We start from the raw sequence: 19,336 nt of genomic DNA, 5'->3' as shown, positions 1-19,336 counted from the left end.
GCCCCAGTATGATGAATTTTTGCAATGTGAGTCCAGAGTTGATTCCATATCGCCATGCTATTGCATTTTTGATGAAATTTGCTTGCGACATTTTCAATCTGCCTTTGTTCACCGGAGGACTCTTTCCGACACCGATTCCAGTGCGAGGTGTGATTACTTTCATCTGTGCATGCAGTTTTTCTGCAAAAAGAAAGGAAAACAAAGAAATTGCCACCATCATTTGATCCGTTTTCCTTTGAGAATCGTGTAAACATGAGTCTTTCGATGCCTTTATCAACTTTTGTTGCGGCAGCCGACTGAGTTGGATTTTTCAAAGCTTTTCCGATTTACAAACTGATCCGGTATGTGCTTTCCCATATTTGTGAAGTCTGCGTAACTGACTGTGTTGAACCTTAACCCTTTTTCAGGAGATGACTGAACCCAAGTATGCTTCGAATAAACCACGGGGGTTGTTATTCACCAAAATTCAAAGATAAAGAAAGAAGTATGCAAGAAAATTCACATGTCATACAAGAATGCACACATAACCATTTGTGCTTAAGTTCTACAAAATGCCATGAATGCAAGTAATTTGGAAAAATGAGCTTTGCAAAAGAATGTTTTACAAAATGACCCAGTTTTGGCCAACAAATGTCATATTCAATTCTCTGGACATCTTTGTTCTGGAATTCAAGTTTGACAGAAGTATGACAAAATGAGGAGAAATCCAAATGAACCAAATCACCAGCTGTTCTTCCTCGTGCTCGCTTGCTGCAAAATCCTACCTTGGTGCCCTTTCGGGTTTTCACCAAGGTTGCCCCCACCCTTTTGTTTTGTTTTTGTTTTTGTTTTTTCTCTTTTCCTTTTCTTTTCCTCCTTTTCTTTTGAGGTGCCCTTTCGGGTTTTCACCTAAGGAACAATGGAAAAATTCAACCATAATCGACTCAGGAGTATGAACTGAAGATTGCTGACATCAGTGAAATGCGCTTCCCTTGTAAGATTAGGCGAAGACATTATGGACATCACTTGTCAGTTGATTAGCAAATTTTCCAATAGAAAATACGGCAAATGACGAAAGCCAGGACTTTGGGCTTTTGAAATGAAGTCAGGTGAGGTGTTTTTCAAGAAAAGTTGAGGCTTGAAAGCAAATTTTGATGAGAGGGGTGTGAAATAGCCCGAGATTGCATCATTTTGAAATTATTTCCAATTTTGAACGAAACTGAGGAAAATTTGCCCCAGTTTGATTGAACTCTTCTCTTTGTGCTTTTCATTGCATTCTTCTTACTTTTTGCATTTTTTCTTCAAAACTAAATTTGCCCCAGTGTGGGGTTCTTTCTTTCCTTTCTGATCATTTTCAAAATGAATTTGCCCCAGTGTGGGGTTTGCAATTCTCAGGGGTTGCCAAACGAAAATTATTGTTCTGATAGCTCAAAGGGGATGACTAGGGATAAATGTTTTGATTGGAAAGGAAGATGGCCTGACTTTTGCCTCGTCCCTTGCGCAATTTCCAAAAAGAAATTTGCATAATCAAAATAAAGAACTTCTTACACATGTCCGAGTTGATAGGTTGAGGGAATGTCTGTCCTTCCATCTCTTCTAAAATGAATGCCCCGCCGGGTAACACTTTTGAACAACGAATGGCCCTGGCCAACTTGGAGTGAATTCGCCTTTGGCTTAATTTTGCATTAGCAAAACTCGCTTTAACTCTTTGCCCTCCTTTTCTAAAGGACCGGTGGCGGACATAAGTCAAGCTTTATGACATTCAGCTGTTTTTTATCAATTAGAATCAAGCATTGGTAACCCTACTCTAACCAATCAGCTTCGAGCTTGGCAGGGGAGGAATTTCTATCAATGAAGGGATTTTTAAATGAAGGAATTTTGGCCTTTTCCGTGAAGGTTTTTCCCAGGAATGGATTTTCAATGGAGGGATTTCAATGAAGCGAGTTTTGTACGAAGAGATTTCTGGATGAAGGAATTTTTCAATGAAGGCTTTTTCAAGGAAGGGAGTTTTAATGCAGGGATTTTTCAATGAAGGGATTTTCAATGTGCGGCTTCGTCGAATTCCAGAACAGTGATATTCAGAGGGTCAAATAATTTCACCTTTGGCCATCTTAAAAGAATTTAAAAGAATCAAGACAATAATCAAATCAAGCAAATTATGCACTTCATGCAACTCCAAATCAAAGTGGAAACAAGATAAACTCAATTGCAAAAGATGCTTTCATTAAACTATTCACATATGCAAGAAACAGTTTTTGTGAAATTTAGTAAATAACAACCCCTAGATTTACCAAAATTCCCTTCGAGAGGGAAAATACTCGGCCATCCAAATTGTGCAACGTGCCTTCAAGATTCTCAGATTTCGTCACTGGAGGTGGATGCCTCTAAAGTGTCCTCATGTTTGGGAAAGGGGTTTGTGCTTACACTTGGTCCTTGTCCACCCTTTCCTCTTAGCACTATTTCCCCAGCCTCGATCATGTCTTGGACTTTGTGCTTAAGTGCCCTGCAATCGACGGTTGAGTGGCCGGGTACCCCCGAATGATAGGCACAAATAGCATGTGGATTGTACCCAGCAGGCATGCCATGAAGGTAAGTTGGAGGGGGAATCACGCCTATTTTGTTGGCAACCTTCAATTGCTCATACATTTGGTCCAAAGGCCTGCCTAAGTTGGTGAAGGTTCGGGTACGGCTTTGATTGTAGGTTTCAATGGGTCGGGGATAGTTGTAGGTGGGTCTATTTGGTGGGGGAAATCTTTGGTGGTAAGGAGGCCGAGGACGAGCTTGTTGAAAGCTTGGTTGAGATATTTGGAAAGGGGTTGTAGGCGGGTTGGCATAATTTGAGCGAGGTCGAGGATGAGTGATATTGGTGTGGTAAACAGGATGAGGATTTGAGTAGTAGGGGTAAGGGTTTGAGTTGGTAGGGTATTGTCGAGGTTTGGGTCTTGGGATAGGGTTTTGATTCCAGGTGAAGGCAGTTTCCCCCTCTTTCTTTTTAAATTGCGGGTTCTTCTCACTAGTCCCCTGTCCTTGCAAAGCATCCAACTGAGTTTTCAGGGCAGACACATTGACGATCTTCCCAGCTTTCACGAAGTCATCGTACTCCTCAAGTTTATTGACAATGGCGGCAAACGAGTATCCAGTCATGCGGAAAATTTCTTCAAAGTACGGGGGATCGTGTGCCTTAATGAAAGTCCGTATGATTTCGTCCTCAGTCATCGGTGGCTCGGCTTTGGCAGCTATTGTCCTCCACCTCTTGGCATAGGTCTTGTGATCCTCGGATGGTTTTCTTTTTGTTCCTTCCAACGTGGTTCGTGTCGGAGCCAGCTCGCAGTTATACTCATATTGCCTTACAAAAGCATTGGACAAGTCCAGCCAGGTCTTTGCTTCTTCGGGTTTCAGCTTGGAATACCAGTCGAGTGCATCCCCCTCCAGACTTTCTGGGAATAGCCTCAAAGGCAGATTTTCATCATCTGTTGGCCTACCCAACTTGTTGGCGAACAATCGGAGGTGTGTCTTGGGATTGCCCGTTCCATCATATTTGCTGAATTTCGGGGTTTTGAATCCCTCAGGCAATTGAACATTTGGAAAGAGACACAGCTCGTCGTAGTCCAGCACTCCTTGTTTGCTCAAACCCTGACTCTTTCTCATGAATTCATCAAAACGGTCAAGGCGTTTGAGCAGCTTTGTATCAACGGGAGCGGAAGGTCCCCCCATTTCTGGCTTGGCTTGAACAGTAGAGTCTGGTAGGAATGGCTCAGCAGCCGGGTGATAAAAGGTATGTGGCTCAGGTGGTATATTTGAAGTGATTTGGGGTGGTGGACCTCGCGTGTGAGTAAGAAAAAATGAAGGATGAGGAGGGTAAGTGTATGGCAAATGTATGGTGGGATAGGTGAAAGTTTCTCCGGGTGCAAGAGGAAATGATGGAGGAACAGTGGCATGGGCCGAAGGTAGGACAAATGGCCCTTGCTCAGGCTGTCGGGCGGGTACAGGTTCGGGTTGAACTCCGCTGCTAATTAGCTCATTATTCAACTTCCTTTGGGCGGCCATCTCATACGCCATCTCTCCAAACTTGGTAAGCATCTCAGTCAACTGAATCCCCGAACTTGCAGTCTCGGGTTGAGCGGTAGTAGCAGACCTATCTAACTGTTCCGGTTGTGAACTCATGTTTACACGACTCCTCTGGGCTTGACTACGGGATCGCGTTATGATGGGGCTTCGACGAGAAGCTATATTTAAATTTACCTGAGAATTTTGAAAGGAATGCCTTTAGATTTAACCCTTGCTTAGTTATTCCAAAGAAAATAAAGAAAAGGAAAAGAAAAAGGCAAGAGTTAGTAAAATATCCAAAAAATTCGGATGCATGTCCTATTGGGGAGCCCTTTTTATGCCAAGGGTAGGCCTAGCATGAAAATGCAATCCTCTAGGGTAAGCACTATACCATACCTGATGGATCCAATCAGCTTATGGAGTGAAAAATAATTTGAAAAAAATTTGGCCCATTGGAATGAGAAGAGACGTTTGTCAAAATGAGGATCTCGTCCGAAGGGATTGATCACTTTTGATCGGTACAAGATTTTGCAAAAACGCACGGGTTTGACCTTGACGAACTTCCTATCAAAGAGATTGGAATTCGTTGATAAAATTTCTCAGTGAATTACGGGTCAAAACCCTAATTGATCAAGTGATTGGATGCAATGGACGGTTTTCTTCAAAATTGACTAGATTTCCCAATTTGGAATTTTGACAATGAAAACCTAATAGGGCAAATGGGTTGAATGAAATTGACAATTTATTTAAAATCGACCGAATTACCCTAAAAAGGGAAACAAGTCAAATGAATTGAATGAAATTTATCCAAAATTAATCAGATCACCCTAAGAAGGGTAAATTGATCAAACAGATTGAACGAAACTTGATTTATTCAAAATCGGCTCGGTTGCCCTAAAAATGGGTAAATTGGTCAAATGAATGAAATTGAATTAGGGATTTATTCAAAGATCGGCCGAATGACCCTAAAAAGGGTAAATTGGTCAAAAGACCCTAAAAAGGGTAATTTGGTCAATTGAATTGATAATTTATTCAAAAGCGACCGAATGACCCTAAAAAGGGTAAATTGGTCAAAAGACCCTAAAAAGGGTAATTTGGTCAAATGAATTGACGATTTATTCAAAATCGACCGAATGACCCTACAAAGGGTAAATTGTTCAAATGATTTGATGATTTATTGAAGAATTGACCGGATGACCCTAAAAAGGGTAAATTGGTCAAATGAATTGGATGAAATGAATTTATTCAAAAATGATTAGATTGAACTAAAATTGAATGAATTGGAAAAAATGGATTGGATAAGATGGATGATTTGTTCAAAAATCGATTGAATTATTCGCCCACTGGGTGGTTTCAAGAAATCATTACAATGCCTTGGTCTATGAGCCTCTAAAATCAAAATTTGGCCTCTATATTTATCGTCTCAACAATGAGGAATCATTTGTGAATTTTCTTCGAATTAATGTCCTTTTACGCAAGGGAATTTTACCAATTTTGAGAAAATGGCCAAAAAGTGATTATTAGATGCTCATATTCCAAAAATTGCTTCATGAGAATGATCGGATCTTTACCTTACCTTGTGCACTACCCCTTCGGATGGTACGAGAAAGGTAAACGTGCAAGTCTCATTTGGATTATATATCCGAGACATGGGGTGGTTTATTCCTAACACGGGATCCCCTAAATGGCATTCCCTTTCTAGGGTGGATGCATGATGCCAGTTATTAAAGCGATGTAAATATGTGACAAATATGGCCTAAAGGATATAAATAATGCAACGGGGGGAAAAAGGTCTAAAATGAAGTGTATTTATTGAAAATCAAGTGCAATAACTGAAATTTAAACATGTGAGCTATCTAGTGGGTGAGTCACTAAAAGAGTGCCCAAAAAGGCCTCTTATTGCTAAGGCACATGAATGCAATCCAAGAAAACAAAAGAATGGTTAGTGCAATTAATAGTACACATAACACATTGAGAGTAATTAAGAAAAGAAATACAATAAAGCAGGTCAAAAGGGTGGAACCCCTTCCCTCGTGCTTAATGTGCTTAAAATAGGGTGAGGCTGACTCTAACCTAAGAAAATGCTAACATGGATGCATGAGGCTGGGGTTCACTAATGCCTAGACTCGATAAAGCTTCGGCTCCCAAGCCTTCAGACCTAAAGGCGAAGGGTCACCACTCCCAGGGCCTTCGGTCGGTGGCTCGAGTGATCCCTTAGATAGCGCTATGGGCGCAGAGCACACCATCCGCCTACCCAAGGCAATCGGTCCTAATCCTACAAGGCGGTGTGGGATGGCGCCCACGAAAAATAAAATAAAATGGGATAAAGCAAGTAAACGTGCACGTATGAAGTGTTCCCCTATTTTGAGGGAAGGGGTTGAGAACCACGCGAGGCTCTAGAGGTGACACACCCCTCCCAAATGCAATGCAAGCGCGAGATAATCAAGTAAACAACATCCAATCAACCAATCACACATACGTGAGTGAGGGAATAGTTAGATTTGCGCGCGAGGCAAAAGGTCCTAAAATAGAAAATGCAACCCTAATATCCAAATGCAATGCATAAAAAGGGTAGAAAAAGGAAACGAATGGCTAAGTCAAATGCTTGGACCCACTTAGGAAGTCCCCAGTGGAGTCGCCAACTGTCGTGTTAGTTTTATTCGATTTTTAGTTTTTAGTTTATAGTTTTATTTTTATTTGTAAGTTTTTAGCATAGAATTTCTTGAAAAAAAAAAAGAAGAAAAAGGAAAAATCATAAAAAAGGAAAAAAGGGAAAAAGAAAAGAAAAATAGCAATTTTGTTTTATTTAGCTTTATTTTAGCCATTTCTACTTAATTTATCTTTTATTGTTGTTTGATTCATTTAGAAAAAAGAGAAAAGGTGAAAAATGAAACAAAACTATGAAAAAGAAAAATGAAACAAAAAAAGATGGAAAAATGGCTATTTTTGTTGTTTTTAGTTGTTTAGTTTTTTAAATTATTTTCATTATTGTTATTATTATTATTACTCGGTTTTTGTCAATTTGTTATTATAATTATTTTTTATATTTTATCATTTCTGTATTTGTTAAGTTAAAAAAAAAAAAAAAAAAAAAAAAAAAAGGGATCGCGGTTTGCAAGCTGCATTTTTGGCAGCTTGCAAAGGGCACTTTCATGCGTGCCATGAAGGGGCAGGATGAAGGCAGAGGCTAGCCTTCATCCTCGCCATTCAAGGAAGGGTTTTAGGGGATTGGGAGATGATATAAAAGGACAAAGGAAGGCAGGCGCAAAAGGGAGGAGTGAAGGGCGATAGAACAAAAACAGCAAGAGAAAGGTGGCGGCTGGGGAGTTTTCGGTGAGCAAGGGGGAGGTTTTTTCGGAGAAGAGAGCTAACGGAAAAGCAAAAAACTGAGAGCTGAGAGATTGAGAGTGGGGACAGCGAGAGAAAAACTGAAAGCAAGAGGGGAGAGTCGAGGGGGATAGAGAGGTTTCGGAAAACCTGAAGAGAGAAATCGACGGGCAAGGAGGTGAAGAGCAGCAAAAAAATTCGACCTTCCAGCCTGCATTTTTCCAGCGAACGACAGAAGACTCTGAGCTCCCAAAATTTGGATTCCTACATCTCAACTTCATAGGCTACAAAGGTAATCCTTTTCTGGCTTCATATCTCCCAACAAGCTCAGTAGTTTGTATGTTTTTCCTTTTCCATTAGACTTCATAAATTTTCATTTTTGGTCCGCTAGTTTCACGGTAGAGAGTTGCAGGTTTGGACATTGTTTTGATATGATGAGTTTATATTGATATTCTAGGTTTGTTTTGGGGTTTGTTTTCGTAAGAATCAGTTTTGTTTGGGTAGTTATCGATCATGCTTGTTTTGTCTTGGGCTAGTTCTTCATTTTGTTCTAACGGTAAAGGGACCGAAGAGTGGGAATTTCTGGAATAGAGTTTACATGTGGAAGTGTTGCATATTTGTTTTTTTGTTTAGAAGCCTAAAACTCATGATGTTGATTGTTGAGAGGTGGTTCAATAATGATAAAGATTGGTGATTTGGGTTTGAAGATTACATGAAAAATGATGAAGAATCGTGCGGCAATCTATGGAAACTTCTTGGCAAAACAGGAACGTTTTTTTAAAAAAACTAATTTCATATGAAGGTTGGCCGGAACCTACCTCATTTAAAACCCTGGCTCATTGACTTTGTCTTTCTGGTTTGTTTGAGTCAAATTTTGGCATGAACATGAATTATTTCTGAAGTACTTTGAATCTGAAATTTGTCTCACGGATTGAACGGCAAACAGATTTTCATCTTTGATTGATAATTTCTGGGTAGCTAAGCCTTCTGAAATGATTTGATTTTCCTCTTTGGTTTAATGTATGTGAGTTATATGTTTGGTTGGAGTTGAAGATGCAATATACGTGCGTGCTTGGGGGGAGTTTTGAAAGTTTTAAATTAGGACCAAGTGTTTGCTGAAATTAACCATTGAACCAGTCTTGCGCACATATGTCCTAGATTTTTTTTGGGCGTGGTTTTCCATCTAATTTTTGTTGATCTTGATTGGCTTGGTTGGTTAATTAATTGCTTAGTGTAAAGATGGGAGCCTGGAGTTGGGAGTATTCAATCAAAATCGTGTGTCAAAAACTGGAAAAATTGAGTTAGGAAACTAAAAAGCAGCATGCCTTATGTTCGGCACACTTGAGACCTTTTGAGTGTTTGAATTGCTTAATGTATTTGAGAAATGTTTTTTTTTACTTGGGAGATTTGGTTAGAGATGATGTGCTCAAGTCCATTGGTGTTTAAAATTCTGTTTTGGTTTTTGCGTTTGTTTTTGAAAGCAAGTCATGGACAAAGTTTCTGTTTGGCCGATGCAAGATTCAATGAACAAAAGCTGCACGCATGTTGTTTTTTTTTGTTCTCTTAGATTTGCTTATGATATTGCTTTAAATTTCTTGTTTGTTTGGATCATGTTGGTGGTATAGTTGGTAGCTTGGTCAAAAGTTGTGTTGTGGGATCAAAGATACTTAGTCTAAGCCACACTTTTGAATAAAAAATCTGGTGTTTGTATAGTGAAGAAACTTGCGGCCTTCTTTCTTTCTTTTTGTTGCTGTTCTGCCGTTTAATTCTGCTCTTGTTGGTCAAACTTCAATTCTGGTTTCTATCTTGCAATAAAGTCGTATGTCTAGTCAAGGAGTGATAGTTCAAATCCTGGCATTTGGGGGATAATGTTTGCATAATAAATTCAAAGAAAGGCTCGGCTAGAATGGTATAGAAAATCTAAAGAATTGCTGAATCTTTTGCAGAAAATTCACTTGTATGTTTTCCCATTTCATTTGTATGAAGTGTGCATGAAAATTTTCTTCATTTATGGCTCTTGCATACATGATAAGCTTGGTAGAAGTTGGAGTTTGAGTTCTAGTGAGATGTTTGTGTGAATTTGTTGGGTAAAGTTTGCTGAAATTTAAGAGCATGAGCAACGTTGTAGAAAGCTTCAATAGAAATTCGTATTGCAGAGATTTGTCTCGTATGCATGCATGAAGTAAATTCTAAAAATTGCACTTTGATCCCCAAGTCTCCCCCTGTTCCACTATGACCCGACAAATAGAATAATTTCTTCAATTGGATCCCTGTGATTTTGCAGTAATGCTACAAAGGCCCACCAATACTCTAAATTCTGGCAATTGGATCATGAAATAGCTGAATTTTAACTTTTGCTTGACTTTCCTTGGCTCTTGGACTTTCAAAATTCCTAAAATGTCTCAATTGACTTTGTTTGATTAGATTAGTGGTTGCATTTGGGTCCTTGGTTCGCGATTGAGTCCTAAGTTTATTACAATTTGAACAGTTGTTTGGCATTCTATCGTTTGGAAATCTTTGAGACTCTTGAGCGTTTCATTTGGACTTGAATGACTTCATGTGCTTGCAATTAGGTCCTAAAACAACGGCAACGTAACTTCCATGACTACCTTAGTTCTACCATGGCTCAATTACTTGAATTATTTGATTAACCTTGCCGTTCTAGAATCTTAATTGCTTTTGTTTGCTTTGACATGATTTTGGGTAAGACGTTTAGCGAGTTTTAGGATACATTTTGAGATTCAATAAGTTTTAATAGATTTTTTTTTAGCTTGGATTTGTGTTCTAATCACATTTTTTGCATTTGATTTTTATGGGTCTCATCTTAAGTCATCAATTTTGGTACTTTATTTTACTCTCTTTCAGAAATTTTCAGTCCCTCTAATTAAGTCCCTCTTGCATTAATTGCTTTGTACATGGTTGGTTTGTCTATGTAAATACTTTAATTGACTCATTTTAGTGTTTAACTTTCATTTTTCATATTTAATTTTTTGTTTCATGTGATTATTTGATAATTTAAGTGGTACCTTGACCTTTTTATTATTTTGGAGGGTAAGTTAGTAATTTCACTACGTTAGGGCGTCACTTCAAGGGAGGTACACTCTATCCTTCATTTGCATTTCATTTGACCCTACGTGCTCCTACGTGTTATGTGAATATGCATGCCTACTCCGCTTTCCTTACCTCCTTGCGTGCATTTACTTGCTTTTACTTTTATTTAAGTTTTATGGGGTATGCGTACACCTCTTGGCTTGTAATAGATAGGGCTCGAAGAGCATTTGGTCCATTTTCCCTTCCCCTTTATGCTTTTATGGGGTATGTGTACACCTCTTGGCTTGTAATAGATAGGGCTCGAAGAGCATTTGGTCCATTTTCCCTTCCCCTTTATGCTTTTATGGGGTATGTGTACACCTCTTGGCTTGTAATAGATAGGGCTCGGAGAGCATCTGGTCCACTTCCCCTTCCCCTTGCTTGTTTTTGTTGCTACATGTTTAATTGCTTTATTAGGCTCTTGCATCTAGTCGAGCATGCTAAATGCTATGTGCTATGTGTTTACGAGTATTTTGGCATGTCTACTTGCTTTCATAGCCATGAATGAATGGAATGGATGAATGTACGTTTCCGCTAGTCCAACGCTAGTCGGAATTCATAGAATGGGCTAGTCCAACGCTAGACCCTTAGGGATTTCCCCTCGTTAGCACATCATTTGCTTGTTCACCACATATCATGCATTTTTCTTAGTTTTATCACTTGGCATGCTCCTCGAACCCCCTTTCCCTTCATTTTAGGATTTTTGCATGTCATGATAGTTATAGGGTTCATTTTGCTTGAGTGTCCCCTTCTGATAAGGGAAACGAGCGAGTGTGGCTACTCGATAGCCTTAGCACGCTAGTTTTACCTTCTAATCAAAGGGAAAATCGAAGTCGACAAGTTAGGAGTCATTCCCATACCCGACCTGATGCATTCCCTTAGGTTCATTCATTCTCATTTATCACTCACTCATTCTTTTCAATTCACATTTTCCTTTCCTTATTGTTCATTTTGATTTCTACTTCACAAAATTGCATTTAATTACACCTATATGCACTTATCACTATATTTCATACACTTACACACAAACACTTGGAATTTTCATACAATTGCACACGTGCACCTTTTCATACACTTGCACACAAACACTTGGATTTTTAATTTCTTTCATACACTTTCACACTTGCACACTTGGGTCTCATTTGCATTAATCGACCTCTATGGGGTTTTCCTTTGTTGGCCGCCACAATTCATGTGGTTTGGGACCAAAAGCCTCACGAGAGACATCGTAGAATTTAGGATTGCATTTTTCTTTCCGTTTTGCATTCATATAGTCATATCCAACGTGCGAACATATATTGGGTAGAAAATTAGGAAAGGTAAGGTTAAGTCGCGCAACTAGCCTTGGCTAGGTCAAAGGGGTGCCTTGGATTCTATCCTTGCCTTCCCCTTTGTCAAACGTGACCCCCGAACCTTTTTCTTTGGCTTACGTGGACTAGGAGTCGTTTTAAAAAGGGTTTTACTACTTTGTCTTTAAAAAACACTTTTTGGGTGACTTGGTACACCCCAAATCTATACCAAGTGGCGACTCCGTTTTCATATTTAAAAAACCCTTTTTAAATTTCATTTGGCCAAATCGTCGCTTTCCAAAGTCCCATGGCCTTTTACTTTTCATTTTGCACACGTTCACACCACACTTCACACACCACACAATTCAATACGAATCAAAAAGTGGGGCGCTAACCACATGCATCTCATTCCTCTGTTCAGATTTCTTTTCACATAACAATCTCCTTTCAAATGCCCTCTTTGACAACAAAAACTACACATAATGGAAGAGTCTTTAACATGTAATGATTTGATAAATCTCAATCCACTCCTTCTATATATTGTAAAACCATGTGCATTTCTGTTGTGTGCTAATGTTCTTTCATGAGCAGTAAGAAAGGTGGTTGACATGTTCTTTTTGAGATAATCTTATTTTCTAGCTTTTAAAGTCTCATCCAAAATGTCCATCCTTTTATTCAAATCATAATGTCTTTTCTTCAGCATTTCACAAACACTTGTCTTTCTATCAAGTTCATTTTGAACATCAAATCCGGCTCTTACAAGGCACTCATTGTCAGCCTTTAGTTGTTTATTTTGTTGAAAAAGACTTGCATTATTTTGAATGAGAAAGATAATTTTCTGTTTTAGCTACTTGTTTTTATCATAAGATTCCTTCAAGGCATTATGCAATTTTTCAACAAAGGATTCAAGATCATCATCATCTTCATCATCACTTTCAGATTGAGAGTGTATGAAAGTTACCTCATTATCTCCAATAGCCATGAAGGCCATTTGAGCTGATTCTTCTTCTTCTTCAACTTCGCCTTCGGAGTTACATCCATTCCATGTAATCTGGAAGTTGTTGAACCTTGGCTTTCGATCAGCTTTTCCATCTTTCTTTTTCTTCAGGGAGCATTCGTTTGCGTAGTGTCCAGGCTGTCCACATTTGTAGCATTTGTCCAATTATTTCTTGTTGAATTCTTGTTTTCCTTTGTTCCTTGCGATTGGAGACTGATTCTGGAATTGATTGCTAGGTCCTCCCCTTCTAAACTTCCTTTTATTCAAGATTCTCTTGAAACTTTTTGTGATGAGAGCAAGATCGTTGTCATCACCATCCGAGTTTTCATTATCCAACAGAGCTGGATCATCTTCACCTTGAGCTGCCTTTAGAGCTATGTTTCTCTTTGCTCTCGCGTCCTCTTCCTCCTGCACTTTAGTTTTCAACTTCAACTCATAGGAGGTTAGTGAGTTAATGAGAGATTCAATAGGCATAGAATTCAAATCCTTAGCCTCATTTATTGCAGTCACTTTACTTTCCCTTTCTTTACCCAACACATTGAGAATTTTCCTGTTTTTCTCTCCCAAGGTGTACTCTTTGCCCAACACCTCGAGATCTTTGATCAAGTCATTGAACCTGCAATACATTTTGTCAATATCCTCAAGAGGTTCTATTTTAAATGATTCATACTTTGTGACCAAGATAGACTTTTTCTGTTCTCTCATGTTGTCACTACCCTCATGAATTTCTCTTAGCTTATCCCACATTTCTTTGACAGATTTACATCCTTTTACTCTAATTGATTCATTTGAGTCTAAGACACTATAAAGAACATTCATGGCTTTGGCATTCAATGTGAGATTGGTTCTATCTTGAGCATTCAACTCAGCTCTTGTTTTTGACCGAAACAAACCTGTATCTGCATCAAGAACGTTAGTATCATACGGTCCTTCATTCACAATAAACCATAGCTCAATATCAATGGATTGTAAAAAGATAATTATTCTTTCTTTCCAACTAACATAATTGGAACCAGTAAACATGGGAGGTCTAGTGACAGATTGCCCCTCAACAAACATGGCATGATTGGTTGTCATCTTTACTCCAAGCCGTTTGAGCTTAATCTCTAGGAGACCAAGCTCTAATACCAATTGTAAGGCCCAAAGACAACCTAAGAGGGGGGTGAATTAGGTTGATTAAAAATACTTTATTGAGTTTATGCATTTTTTCTTTAATAAAAATTTACCTTCTTTTCTAGTAGTCATCAATCAAGTAAATTTAAAGAAGAGAGCAATGTTGATCAGAAATAAGAGTATATATAAGCAATGAGAATTTTATTAAACAAAAGGAATAAGATAGAGTATCAAACCGATTGTCTACCAAACTTTCCTCAAACTTGAAGACCAATCACAAAGATGAGCACCTTCTCTTTGATGAAAAATAATCAACTCAATGTACAATGGAGGGATCACTTCCTCCTTGCCCCAAGCCTCACTTAGTCAAGTTAGGAAGTTTTACTATCACTCAGATAACCCTCAAGAAAGCTACACTATTGAAAATTTCAAACACAAGAGAAGAGCATACACGAACTTCACACTACTTGGAGAACAAATCTTGCTTAGGAGACTATTTTCTTGCTAAAATATCTCTTGAGATCTTGTAAACAAAGTGTGCAAAAGTCTCTTTCTCATTCAGAATCGTTTGTATTTGAAGGGGATCAAAAATGGGCTTCATTAATGCTTCCAACGGATAGAAGGCAGATGAAAAGTCAGCTAGCTGTTGGGGCTGTCGGACGTCCGACAGCTTAATCATCGTCCGATCCCATCGTCCGAAAATCACCAAGTTATCGTTCGAACGTCCGATGGGATTTTATCGTCCGAAAGCATCTGCGTCCGAACGTCGTCCAGAGAGTCATCAAAACTTTACGAAATTTTTCGGACATCCAACGCTATCGATATGCGTCCGAAGAGTGCGTCCGATCCTCCCGGACGTCCGATACTTCCTCACGAGCATCCGAAGGAGTTTCCTTCTTGATGTTCTTCATCCTTTCGGACGTCCGACATGAGTGCCCTATTTTTGCTTCTTCTTTTGATTGATTTTCTTTCCTTGACACCTTTGTACCTGATTCTCTAAAAAGCAAAACACTTATATTTGAAGAGAATTAGATAAACATTTCAAAGTGTTTTGTGATCATCAAAATCAAGAATAACAGTTATGAACACAACTACATACAACAAATTCCTTCTAAAAAGTTTTGCAGGAATGTTATAAATTTTGTTCCATCTCAAAATGTAGTTGAAAAGGATGCAGCATCTCATCAAGAATTTAACTAGCCAATGCTGCCATGTTCAAAACCCAAAGGTGCAAAGTTTAGTAACATTTAACATTTAGGGAAAATTGTAATTTTGGTCCCCAATCTATAGTGTATGCGCGGAATTATCCCCAATCTATTTCGAAAATCAATTTTGGTCCCCAATCTATTCAATTTTGCACTAAAGTGGACAATTGATGGAATCTTTTCAATTTCAATCGGAACTAAGTCACGTGAGATCACGTGCCGGCACCTAAAACCCCTTTTTCAATTTTTTAATTTCTAAAACACGTTTTTTCTAGTGGCTTGGCTTTTGGCATGGACACTCTTGTCCCTTCAGCCAGATCAATCTCATCCTCACCAATTCTTTTCCAATCAAAACTCTGAATTAGAGATCCCAAGGCCAAACTCACCACCCGCTGTGCTGGGCCAGAACCAAGGCAAGATCTCCTTCCTATCCCAAATGAAATCAGCTTTGATGGCTGAACCTGCAAGCCTTCGAATCTCTCTGGCTTGAAGCTCGTTGGATCATCCCGAACGTTTGGGTCCCTGTGAACTGCCCATGCATTAACTAGCAAAATTGTGCCTCGCGGAATATTGTATCCCCCAATTTTACAGTCATCGAACGACTCATGTGGCACTAGCATTGGTGCTGCTGGGTACAACCGAAGTGTTTCTGAAATAATGTTATGAAGATAAGGAAGATTGGATAGATCATGTTTGTCGACCAATCGATCAGTCCCTACTTGAGCATTCAATTCAGCTCGAGCTTTCTCTAGCACCTCGGGATGGTTGAGCAAAAGAGACAAGGCCCATTCTATAGTCATCGATGAAGTGTCTGTTCCAACCGTAAGCATGACCTACCAATAATATACTAGTGGTTCAATTGAATGCTCATTCCAGTTCAACGGCTAATAGGGAAAGAATATACTTACTAGTATAATCCCTTTGATGATTTGGTTCGTATAATCCCTTTGATTTCCAATTATTATCATCTGCTCTTCTCTCTCGGCTGCTTGCTTGCTTGCTTATGAACTAGTACTGCTGCTGCTCCTGTTGTTTGTGCAGGAGAGTTGAACTGGATCCGTCTCTGGCGTTGATTGCAGATTATCTCCATTACTAATGGAGGCAAGAACGAGACTTGGACTTGGAGGCCAAGCTGAGCTTCTTACTCGTGCTGTGGGTTTTGGGGATTTGAAATCGGCGGCCAACAAGAGGAGTAATTTGGATTGTGAGATTACCTCTTTCATGTCTTTGTTTAATAAGACAAAAGGCAAGAAAAAGCTGTAAATATTTAAAAAAACATGTTTTAGAAATTAAAAAATTGAAAAAAGGGTTTTAGGTGCCGGCACGTGATCTCATGTGATTTAGTTCCAATTGAAATTGAAGAGATTCCGTCAATTGTCCACTTTAGCGCAAAATTGAATAGATTGGGGACCAAGATTGATTTTCGAAATAGATTGGGGATAATTCCGCGCATACACTATAGATTGGGGACCAAAATTACAATTCTCCCAAAAAACCTCCAAATTGCATAGCCCACGACCCTTTGAAGTCCCAGGTGATATATCATGTGAAAAACAGATATATCTTATGTAGTTTTGAAAATGCTTTCAATCAAAAAATCCCTTCTAGTTTAATAGTTGCACAAGAGAACAACTAAACTAACATTTTTCTAGCTTCAGTTCTAAACCAACTATTTACCAAATTTAAATGATTTACAAAACAAATAGCAAAAGATAGGGAATCAACTCACAGTGTTCTCTTGAAGTTTCAAGAATCTACGCAATCTTTAGAGGAAAAGACAATCTTCTTGCTAAGAGAAGGGCAACCGAAAAGGGCTAGCTTTTTCAAGTCGTTGTGTGACATCCATCTGAAAATCCAATTCACAAGATTGAGATGGAGAAGATACATTGCTTCATGTCAAGGTACCAAAAAATTTTTCCCCCTCAGTTACCACGTCACTTGATGATTTTATTGTGTTTTTGAATGCAATGACTTGCTAAAATGAAAATAGTCAAGCATAACTACAACTTGAGCACAAATGGCCATTAAATTATGTGATCTTCACATGTAGCACATAATTGAATTTGCAACGAATTGCAATGTGCCCTCAATGTTCTTGCAACAATGTCCTTAACCACTCTACTTGATTTGAAAATAAAAGCATGATGTCCATCCTCTTGTTTGCTTGCTAACTCACTTCCATTTACAGTTTTTCTCTTCTTGCTTTCTCAAAGATTAGTTACAAACAGGACAAAAAGGATTAATAGCAGGGCAGTAGTAGGCAAAAGCCAAAAAAATGAACGGAGACAAGCTGGCAACCTAGCAATAAAATTTCATCAAAACACTTGTTGTTCACAACAAACAAGAAAAAAAAAAAGGAACAAGGCAGTATTTCCATGCCCTCGTTATAGTTCATGCATAAAAAAATTGGAGCACTACAAAGGGAAGAGGAAGATGTCAGGAAATGAAATAGGCAACCTTCATATCCACAAGTTTGAAGAAAGCAAGATTCCATCGGATATCCATTCTTAAGCATTGTATAACTAATCCTAAGTTTGAGATAAAAAGTTAGAATCTTCTTTCTGTTCCCCTCTTAATTATTAATACATTCAAGTAAGTAACCCAAAGAAAGCAGAACATTCATTAGTCCATGCCAAAAATACCATTCCTACAATTGCATTAACATGACTACAAGCAACTCACTAGGGCAAATTATAATCTAAGTACACAAGAGAAAGCATATTACTAGAAAGCTTATCCGATTATTCTCATAATCAGATTGAAGAATTCAAAAAATCACATCTGATATCTAGAAATCAACCACTCAATATTTATATATACAAATGCAAGGAATTCATAGAGAATCTAGGATGCCAAGACCAAGCAAATTATATCTCTGCCTTATGACAAGAATAAAAATCCTTACTTTGCAATCTCTTGATTATTCTTTTTTTTTTGTCAGTAACAAGAAGCACCAGCGTATAATCCATTAAACCCAGAAAAAAGGTGCCACCAAATATTTTTAAGAAATTCCTTAGATTGATTTGAAGAACTAGAGCAACCAAAACTGTAGATAGAGTCTCAATCAACTACGTATCTCAACATGCATAACTTTCAACTGCAACATCTGAGAGCCTAAATTGCAAATAACATAATTTAACAAAATATGAATCTAAGAGAAGCATGAACTTGGTGGTGCTGAACTATAACCTCCAGATCCACGGCCAAAGCCAGGCCTTCCACCAGAACCCTTGAAAGTAGGCTGGTAATTCGCAGAAGCTCCACCTTTCTCACCACCAAACTCACCAGGAGGTCCACGGGGACCAACACGATACCCCTCCTTGTCACCAAATCTGGGCCTATCCCCATCAAACCTTGGTGATCCATGAGGGTGGTCACCAGGAGGTCCACCCATAGGATGACTGAGGGGCTTGGCGGACTTCTTAAGAGTAGCAGGAACAATTTCAGAGGGAAGATTGAGGTAAGTCCTCAGGAACTTGATGCTGTCATGCGTAAGATACTAGTAGTAATGCATCCAAGCGAAGGTTTCCCGGATGTACTCGTTGGACTTGATGCTCTGCATCAGCCTAATCACCTGCAAGTTTGGGACATCGATCTCGGGATGCTTCGCCAAATTAAAATCTTTCTTCGCATAGAAAACTCCCTCTTGGAACAGGTACTTGGAGATCTCTCTCATGTACTTCTCTGGAATTATCATGGCTGCTGTTGAGAATTGGGAAGATAGAGGAGAAGGAGCATGACGATGATGGAGAGAGAGGCAGAGAGATAACAAATTGAACACTAGGCAGCCTCCGGTGACCCGATTGTGCAGCAACTCCTCCTCCTGATTATCCTTGCCAAACTGCTTAGCTGCAAACTTGATAAAATCTCTAGCATAACTATTCTCAAAACAAGTAATATCAAGCCTATTCCTGGGCAAGAATTAGGAATCCTTAAAGTATTCCTTATTGAATACGAATCCTCAAGATTTACTCTCAATCAACCTACATTTGATAGAAAATATCGAAATTAGATACCTCAAATTATGCGGTGACAACCTTAGCTCTTGTTTTTCTCAAGATTCAGTCTTCTAACTCTGGCTTTCCCCCAAAATTCATGGTCATTTTTCTATGTTCTTGCCAGCGAGCAAGTGTTGCACTGATCTAGGGATTTTTACTATCTGCAACTCTACAAAATTTGCACAAATCTTTTGGGTAGCTCAAATTAGGGATGAAAATGGCGGCTCAAAGTGATTTTTTGGATAATTTTAGCAAGATGGTAGTGGAGAGAAGAAGAAGATGATAGTGTCC

General features: G+C 38.9%; 1 long non-coding RNA gene and 1 pseudogene across 1 annotated transcript in view; both read right to left on the bottom strand.

Annotated features, from left to right (window-relative positions):
- LOC113769989 overlaps positions 1–16,857 on the bottom strand; it is a 30,249-nt gene extending 13,392 nt beyond the window's left edge. The window contains exon 1 of the long non-coding RNA XR_003468371.1: positions 16,777–16,857. This is a non-coding gene — a long non-coding RNA (uncharacterized LOC113769989). The remainder of the gene's footprint in view (positions 1–16,776) is intronic.
- Positions 16,858–18,198: 1,341 nt separating this feature from the next.
- LOC113769917 lies at positions 18,199–18,744 on the bottom strand (annotated as a pseudogene).
- Between the last annotated feature and the right edge of the window lie 592 nt (positions 18,745–19,336).

Source organism: Coffea eugenioides, chromosome 5 (genome assembly GCF_003713205.1).
Source record: "Coffea eugenioides isolate CCC68of chromosome 5, Ceug_1.0, whole genome shotgun sequence".
NCBI classification, from domain to species: domain Eukaryota; kingdom Viridiplantae; phylum Streptophyta; class Magnoliopsida; order Gentianales; family Rubiaceae; genus Coffea; species Coffea eugenioides.
This window is presented reverse-complemented; position numbering and strand designations above follow the sequence as displayed.